Here is a 9,408-nt window from a genome sequence, read left to right as displayed (position 1 = left end):
CTAAAGCAGGAGCCGCACATTGAGCCAGAGAGAAGGACGTGTACACCGGTGATGCTGCAGTGACACTGTCATCAGGTGGCCATGATGAAGCGGGGTAGGTGTTGTTGGGACTAAGAGGATCAAAATGCCAGGGTCCAGGCCATCGAGGGTACCCCAGGGGCACCCAGGTGTACGATGGAGCTAGGGTGGAGAAGAAGACAGCAGAACAAGTGACACAGAGTCTCCATATGTCAGGAGAGGAAGAAATGAAAAGAAAAAAGAAAAGAAAAGAGAAGAGAAGAGAAGAGAAGGGAAGGGAAGGGAAGGAAAGAGGAAAGGAAAGAGGAAAGGAAAGGAAAGGAAAGGAAAGGAAAGGAAAGGAAAGGAAAGGAAAGGAAAGGAAAGGAAAGGAAAGGAAAGGAAAGGAAAGGAAAGGAAAGGAAAGGAAAGGAAAGGAAAGGAAAGGGAAGGGAAGGGAAGGGAAGGGAAGGGAAGGAGGGAAGGAAGGAAGCAAGGAAGCAAGCAAGCAAGCTTATTAAATCTTTATTCATCGTGTTTGCTCTTATGGATTGAATGGTATCCTCCCAAGATGCTGAAGTCCTAACCTGCAGTAACTCGGAACGTAGCCTTATTTAGAGAAGGGGTCACTGCAGATGCAGTTAGCCGAGATGATGTCGTTAGAGTGGACCTCACTCCAGTGTGATCGATGTCCTAATGTGGACACAGACACACACGGGGAGACCGCCCTGTGAAAAGAAAGGTGGAGAGCAGGATGAGGCTTCCTCAAACCGGAAAACACCAGAGACGGCCACCAGCCACCAGCAGCCGAGGGACAGGCCTGGAGAGGACCTGCCCCACAGCCTCGGAAGGAACCAGCCCTGCAGATCATGGTCTCCAACCTCCAGCCTCCAAAGCTGAGGCAATGAATTTCTGGTTTTTTGAGCCACCCCGTCTGTAGGACTTTGGTACAGCAGCCCTACAAACTAACACCTTGCTTTTGTGAATTTCCAACCTAATCAGTAAAGGGTGTTTTTTGGAAGGATGGCTTGGACCTGTCTGGTCAGGTGTGCTCAGTGAGTCCAAGGAATAGAAAGGCCTTGAGAAGCTTTCATCTTCTGGGCAGGTCTGGGCAGGTAGGACACTCCAGAAACAAGTAATGGCTATCCTTTGTGTGTTTCTTATCACAACTGTCAGGTTTACATGCATCATCTTACATAACCCTCACAGCACCATGCAAAGTTAGTATTATTTTCCAAATAAGGAAACCTGGGCTCAGAGACATGAGGAATCTTCCCAAGACTAGACAAACATCAGCGCAGGAATTTACATCCAGGTCTGTCTGACTCCACCATCCAGTCCAAACTGCAGCCTGAGTCGCCGAGAGGCAGGTCTCCCTGCACCATCCTGGGGCCAGGGGCACTGAAATGATGTCTTCAGCCCTGTCTGTCGCTGGTTCTCGACCGTTGCTTCCTCACCCTTTTGTTAAAAAATCCTGGACCTTGGGTTAGTTCTCTCCTGCTCTGCCTCCTCTCCTTCTTGCCTGCGCCTGTCGTATTCCGCTGACCACTGTTCCAAAGTCCCTGAAGGAGTGTGTGAGCCCCAAGGATCTGGCCGCTGCCCAATCCTGCAGTTTCTTTTTCCTTTATTTGTAACCAGCCCCTTTCCCTCTCTGTTCCCCACACACGCCCTCCTTTCTGCAGCCTCCTGGCCTTTGCACACACGGGGCCCTCCCCCCTGCTTCACTCTCACCTTTGCTGGAAGAAAGCCCCTCTGCTCTTCCAACTGTGGTTCGGATTCCACCAGACAGAGCCTCTACTTTTTCCCCCTTGTCTTCTCATTCACTCAACATTCAAAAGTCAGTGTCATATGGTATTTTTTTTCCTCTGTCTGACTTACTTCACTTAGAATGACGATCTCCAAGTCCATACATGTTGCTGCAAATGGCATTATTTTATTCTTTTTTATCCCTGAATAGTATTCTATTCATAAATATACCATCACTTCTTTATCCAGTCATTTGTCAATGGACAATTTGGGAGTTTGAAATTTGAAAATGTTAAACACTATATATAAAAATAGATAAAAAACAAATTTCTTCTGTACAGCACAGGGAACTATATTCAGTATCTTGTAATTACCTTTAATGAAAAAGAATATGAAAACAAATATATGTATGTATATGCATGACTGGGACATTGTGCTGTATGACAGAAATTGACACATTGTAACTGACTGTACTTCATTTAAAAAAAATAGGTGGTGTCAATTATCTTGTTCTGGCTCTGGGGTGAGGCAGTGGGTGAGACACGGTTCCTGACCCATAGAACTCATGTTCCAGTGAGACAGACTCACAGGCCCACAGTGCCTGCCCCAGAGCAGGGGGTGAACACACAGCTGTTGAATTCAATGAACTCTGTGTGTGGTGTGATATTTGACTTTATGAAGAAAACCTAGGCTCCTGGTTGTCTCATATCTGGAAGATATTGCCAGGGCATTATTCATTATGAGAAGTCTTCATAATGAGAAGGGTCACATCTAACGTTTGGGTGTGCAATGAAATGGGCTTTGATCATGTGTTCAAGCTTTTCTTCTAAATTCCACACAAGGGCAGCAGGCAGGCGACGAGCCCAGTATTACCAAATTTGGGGCAGGAGCCTGAAGCTTCAGGGTCCAAAGGGATGGGTCAGGTCCACAACTGAGCAAAGGACGCCTGCTGGGGAGGGTGGTGGGTGGGGAGTCAGCCCCCCTAAAGGCCAGTCGGCTGGTTTCCAGGAGGAAACACAGGCTCGCATGGGCAGACAGACCCATACTTACAGAGAAGCCAGAAATCTGAATTTTAAAATCATATCTCCAGACACTGTTTTCACTACTGACAAGTCCCTGCACATTAGAAGATAATTCTGGCCCGAGTTTGGCCCACGGCTGTCAGTCCAGCTTCACTGGTGGAGCACCACCACCCCTTCTTTGTTTTGTTTCACAGCTGGCCCTTCCCGCCCACCTTCGGGGGATGCTCCACTGCAGATTGTCGCTTCAGCTCATTCCCAACGTCTGAGTCTTCGGAAACAGAGAGAGGCCGGGAGCTGGACGTCACTGGTGTCCACAGGGACGCCAGGTGAGCGGCTTCACCTTGGGCCCCACACCTGGACCAGGGCCTGGCTGCAGGGAGGACGGGAGGCAGGAGGCAGAGGCGGGACGGGGGAGGGAGAGGAGGGGGGGAGTAGGAAGAAGGGAGTAGGAAGGGGGAGGGGTGCGGGGGGAGGGGGCTGCTGTTCCAGGTCTGCCGTTTCCGCGGAGGTGACCGCGGCTGAGCAGAAACATGGTAAATGAGGTTGACAACGGGTGAAGCGGAAAATGTCACCAGCAGAAGAGAGACACGGTGAACTTTAGTTTTGATTTAAATTAATGGGAACTCAAGGAGAGAAAATCCTTCCAGGGCTTCAAGCACAGCGCAAGGTTGCAAGTGGGGGCCCCGCGAGCCGGCGTCTGCCCGCTGTGATAGCTCCACTAGCGCGCACACGCGTTTATTTGCAGAGGACGCTGGAATCTTTAGACACATAAATACTTCAATTATAGGGATGCCACCCGGCTACCAAGCTTGGGGTTCCACTCTAACAAACTCATTTTTCCCTTTTCCATTCTTTGCGGTCACGGCCTGGAGCAGCACAGGACCCTGAGACAATCCCAGCCAGGAAGGAGCAGCCGTGGGAAGGCAGACCTGGGGTCTGTGGGGCGGTGGGCAATCAGCAAACAGTTTTTTGAAATGTCTTAACGCGAGCAACGCACTCAAAGAGGGAGAATGCCCCAGACAACAATTAAGGGAGGGACTGCTTCCAAGGGAAACCAGCCGTAGCTTCTTAGGAACAAGGGGTGTGTGTAGGGGGGAGGGGGTCCAGGCCCTGTCCCGGCCCTGGGAGGTGGAGACACTGACCTCCTCAGATGAAGAGAAGGCAGGGGAGGGAGGAGGCGGTGGGTGGGTGGTTGGTGGTGGGGCCTTTCCACGTGCCTCTCTGCTCTCACACAAGGCTCTCTGTTCAGTGACCTACCCACACTCCTAAAAAAACAGATGCAGAAGTGAGAAACACCTGTTTGGGAGAAATCAAGCTTCTTGTTTCCTCACCATATTTATTACCCCCAGAAAATCAGGCTCAAATAATACCAACGCTAATAACCTGAATTCTTGGGAAGGGAGGTGGACAGGGGAATCTGGGCATTAAGTAATGATCCAAGAAGTCCTGATCCAATAGAAAGCAAATGGATTTGAGGACAAGAGGGAGGCCGTTACTGCAGAAATGTTCTGGCACCACTTGGGATGCTGAGACAGCTGTGAGGAGAGAGCCGATTAGCATCGCCTTCAGAATCCAGAGGAGGAGAGAGGCGGATGAGGACCTGCTAGGCGAATCAGCATCCTTAAATAAGAGACGGGAGTGTAACGGGAGCAGAAAGGATCCTAAGTGGCTCATCCAGGCTGCGCTGCAATAACGTGAGTGTTAAATATACACCAAGGGAGCTAGGGAGGGAAGGGAAAACTATAAATGAAGCCAGTATGGTCTTAGCCACTGCACGGGCATCGTACGCGCTGACCCTCAGGTTTGCTTTGAAACAGACAAATGACAGTACTGTTTTCAAAGGTAATATGCTAGAGCGCGTTGCAGCTCTATCCGAATTCCGGAAACAGTGCCTCCGTGCGCAGGGGGTGGAGACCAGGCCTCCTCCTCTCCCCGCGGAGGGGCAGCCGGCCCCAGGGAGCACCTCTCCTCCCTGGTGAGGACGACTTCCAGATGTTGGGCTGGGCAGCTCCAGTGCCGCCTCCTCCAGATTGCCAGCCTTCTCTGAATTTCAAAACGTATATTTGCTGCCTTTTCATGTGTAGTGTTTATTTTCCCAACCAGATCACGAGTTCTTTAAGACAGAGGAGAACCCCACCCCTCCGAACACCCTGCAGTGCAACCACCCCATCCCTCCCAGGTCCTGTTAGGTAAGAAACAGCCATTTCAATGTCTGTGAGTTACCAGGAAAGCTAGCATTTTCAGTCAGTAACAAGGACACACATGTGTACGTGTTTGAAGGGAAGACAGTATTCTGCACAGCGGATGTTGATAAAAAAATAACTGTCGTGGAACCATGCTTCCCAAGGCCACTCAAGCGGGGTCTGCAAGGAGGACCATGATGAAGAGCAGGCGTCAGGATTTCCGTTGTCCTGCTGCAGTGCCGCCCCTGCAACTGCAAGACCTCCACCCCCGCCCCAGACCCTCTGAGTCCTCCCTGGGGACAGATTCATAAACAAGCTCTGCCAGGCCACGAAGCACCTCCACCCACCCCTCTCCCTCCTGCAGCCACCTCCCTTGGCCCCTGGCCCCTGGCCCCTGGCCCACCGGTACCTCTCGGCAGCTGGGAGAATGTCCCACGCTGCTTCCTATTAGAGGGTGCACGTGTTCGCGCCAAGGGCGCTGCTTCTCGCTCGCTGACCGCTCTCAGTGTGGGAGCCCTGCTGGCTGAGCTGCTGACCAGGACGAGGACGAGCACAGACTGCCAGCCCTGCAGGCACCCCGCACGAGCCGGGAGCCACCTGGAAGGAAGCCTCTCTCCTGTTTGGTGCGTTAGCCTTTCAGATGGGTCCCTGCAAAGCTGCAGGTCTCCCCCACCCCAGGGAGATTTCAGGAGGCAGTCCTTGGCCGTTGCCATTGTGTCGTGGGCTTCCCTCCACGTGGGCCATGGAGCTGGGCAATGAGAAGGCAGCTGTGGAAATCACTGTGTGATTCCACGAGCAGAATCCCCTCCCCCACTCTTCCGTCACCCTCGTCCTGGCGTTTCTGCTGTTTCCCACTTTCTTGCCTTGGGGTGAATTTGTTTCCAGGGTGCTCTGCTGGTCTTCCTGTCCAGGGACCACCCATGGATCCTCCAGGGTAGTCTGAACCTTTGAGTAAACATCATTTGGGTTCAAAATGAGACCCACCCACCCTATGGCTTTTCTTTTACCCTTACCAGCTTATAAGGACTATTGCTTCACTCAGTTCTCACAGGGTCCAGGGAAATCTGCGACCTTATTTTATTCTACTTTGACAGATGAGCAAACGGAGAACCAGAGAAGTTAATTGGCCTGACCAAGTCTGCATAGCTTTAAGTGGTGAGATAATGACGTTAAGTTCAGGTCTGATTCCAGATCAGGTGCCTTTTGTACCTCAAATTTTTACTTAGTTTTGATCTCTGATAGGGAGCTACAAAACTGATGCGAACTTGTTTCCACAAAAGGGATCAGAGAAGTCAGCCAATTTGGTTATCACGTCTCTTGTCTGTCTTTCAGTGGCACTATAACCACAATAGTGATGGTTCTCCAGAACCAGAATGGATTCCTAAGAAGCAGAGGTCCATAGCTCAAGAACCCACATAGCGCTGAGGTCCCGTGGGATGGTCCCGTGAATGACGCGCCATCCTGGTGCTGTGGCGGGACGACGCACTGAGAGGGTTCACAGTCCGGGAGCACAGCTTCTGCTCGTGAGGCTGAGAGGCTGCTGCACCTGCTTCCACCCTCCCTCCCCCTCCTTCCCTCACAGGTGCCACATCCAAAGCATGCGAGGGTTTCATGTCGAATAGCATCCAGCCAGACAAGGTTTGGTCCTGGGGGTGACCCTAAGGGACTCTTTGGAGGACATTGCTGTCCCCAGATTTTAATGTCAAAGCTCAAAGTACAGAATGGAATGGGCAGCTCCTCAAACCTTTAAAACTCCACCATCATGAAGTGGTCTTTCATCTTGCGCTCCGGAAACCAAATCTTCATGCTTTGTTTCTTCAGAGGTGTTACGTTCAAGGGACAAGGTTATGCATGGTTTGGGGTTTTGATTTTCTAAGTCTTCAGAGAGAATCACAAGAACGGCAGTTTTCTGTTTCCCCCATGAGATGAGACGGCCACCCCCGGTCCTGCACCCGACAGCATCTTTCCGGGTGAGACTCATCTGAGAGAGACGACCCAAATGTCCAGGGATCTACATGGCAAGACAGAACCGCAGCCCGGGACCCTGGAGGTTCTCTACAGACTGAGATAGAGAACATTTAACTGATTAACTTTCAATTTATTTTTCAGCACTAAATAAATGTTCAGTCAGGGGAAGCAATTTTCAAAATGCAATTTGCATGCACTACAGGGCTCCTACAGACTTTCAGAATGAGAAGAGGTTTCGGAGTCGGCCTCATCTGTACCCAACGTACAGGGAATTTCAGATGAACCACAGCCAGCACCAGGGCAAGATCCAGCCATAACTAACTCCTGTGCAGGTCCCCTCAGTGCCAGGGAGGCTGTCCTGTGGGGAGGAGCCCGCACCCCCACAACCTTGGAAAATGGGAAATAGAGAAGGTAGCCAGCCAGGAATAAATCCAAATCAAATGGATGAGGATGCTAACAGTGATCACTTCTTGAATAGCATGCTAGACACTAGCTGAGGCTCCCAGAGGGCCCTTGAGTAGCTCTACAGGGTGGCGGGGCCGAGATCCCAGCCTGAGTCTTTGCATCATGTCCCTCGTCTTCCTTGAGGTCAAGAGCCCAGAGCCCCCGAGTAACGGCCGCTGGTACCTGGCTTCTGCCCTGTTAGCACCTTCAGGTCCAGATGAAATTTAATCAGGAAATGATGACATCCTTGCCAGTACAAAAGCAGGAGGCCGACAGAGCAGGCCTGGCAGTGACCCTCGGGTCATCCTGACTCGTCCCCTGCAGGCTACTCTGTCGACTGGCAGTGCCCACCCCCTTGGCAGCCCTGTGCCTGCAGATGCCTGGCCCCTACCCGCACACTCCAGCAAAAAGATGTCTGTTTTGCAACAAAAAAAAAAAAGAAAGAAAGAAAGAAAGAAAACATCTTCTAAAGTGCAAGCTAAGGGTCTGGAGCCTCACTGGCAAAGCTCCCATTTTAAAATTAGGTGCATTTGAAAATCTTGCACGACGTAGCCCATTAAAAGAGAGCTTTTAGTCACACTGCTTTGAAATGAATCTCCTTGTGTCCAGTGCTGTTGAGGTCAAACACAGCTGATTTAATCCTGCCTGTAGCCACGGCTGGTAAAACCTTATTAATGCCCACTCTCTTCATTTGGAAGTTGTTGGTGTATGTATACACCTAATTTGAGCAGGGCCAGAATGCCATGTGCCTTTGAACTGTCTTTGAAAAATGAATTTGCTAAGCACGCGGTATAATTAGAATGACACAGAAAATGCTCCCCGAAAATACATTCAATCAGTCTCATTGACGAATTAAAGACTTGCCTACAGACATCTGCCTCTTATTCGTCTCTTGCTCTGCATTGTTTAAAGCAACACATAATTTAATTTCTTTATAAACGTTCGAATATAGATTTTTTTCCACTGGCTGTTTTTGTTTTTGAAATCAAATAGAGGATTTATTTCAGAAGGAAGTTGAAACAGTGATCCAAGACCGTGCTGGCAGAGCGAGGTGTCAGGAGGAAAGGGGTGATGGAGACCGGGACACAGTGGGGGGAGGAAGGTGGACGGGGCACAGGGGCTCAGCCCCCACGCTTGGAGACTGACCGCAGCACCTCGGGGAGCAGGGCTGGCTGCCCCGGTACGTGTGGGGTATAGTCTGTTTGCGCCAGGCTGTTGGAAAATGCCCTCTGAGTCCCCTCCAGTTGATCACAGCTCCTTTCTTGGCTGTAGGTTGGATGACATTTTCCTTAACCTTTTTAACAAACATAGGGTGAGGACCACACTGTTTGGCTGAAAGACTAACTTTCAGAAGAAAAAAAGTGGATAGAAGGGGAATTATTTTGGAGCCTTTGGCAAACGTCACTCATCACCAGGATTCCAAAGTGCAACGTAACAAGCTCAAATTAAACCCGGGGCGTCTGGGGAGACTCCGTATTTTGGACTAAACAGCCAACTAAGCACATTTCTATGGACCAAATGCAATTCCTTTTCCCATGGCTGCACGTGTGAGGGCCCTTTCCAGTGTCTCCAAGGGGACGGAAATGTTCTAGGACTGGTGTCTGAAAGCTCTCGGGCGTGGAAGCATGTGCTTCCCCCAGGCTCCTCGGGGTCCCGGGGCCTCTCGCACGTGGCATCTCTGTTTTCCTTCTGAGTTGGCTCCACTCTCCCCTCACCCAGCCGGTGTCCTGAGAACTGGCAGCTTCCATGAGGGGACCCCCAGTCAGAGTCTTCGTCATGGGTTGAGCGTGTCTTCCCAAAACTCATATATTAAAGTCCTAACCTCCTCGCCCTGCAGCTCAGAATGTGACCTCAGTTAGAGACGGGGTCTTTAAAGAGGTCATGAAGTTAAAATGAGGTCACTAGATCAGTGTCTTCGTCAGAAGAAAAATAATAAACAAGCAAGGAGGGAAGGCCACGTGAAGACATGGAAGAAGATGGCCGTCTACAAGCCACGGAGAGAGCCTCGGGGAAGCCAACCTGCCCACACCTTGGTCTCGGACTTCCAG

At 50.7% G+C, this 9,408-nt stretch overlaps 1 long non-coding RNA gene across 1 annotated transcript; it reads left to right on the top strand.

The window, feature by feature from the left end:
* The first annotated feature begins 3,976 nt into the window (after positions 1-3,976).
* LOC140697926 (uncharacterized) lies at positions 3,977-8,244 on the top strand. Its single transcript, XR_012075306.1, has 2 exons — positions 3,977-4,459; positions 6,281-8,244. It is a non-coding gene; the product is annotated as an uncharacterized lncRNA (long non-coding RNA).
* Positions 8,245-9,408: the final 1,164 nt, after the last annotated feature.

Source organism: Vicugna pacos, chromosome 8, assembly GCF_048564905.1.
Source record: "Vicugna pacos chromosome 8, VicPac4, whole genome shotgun sequence".
Lineage (NCBI taxonomy): Eukaryota > Metazoa > Chordata > Mammalia > Artiodactyla > Camelidae > Vicugna > Vicugna pacos.
This window is presented reverse-complemented; position numbering and strand designations above follow the sequence as displayed.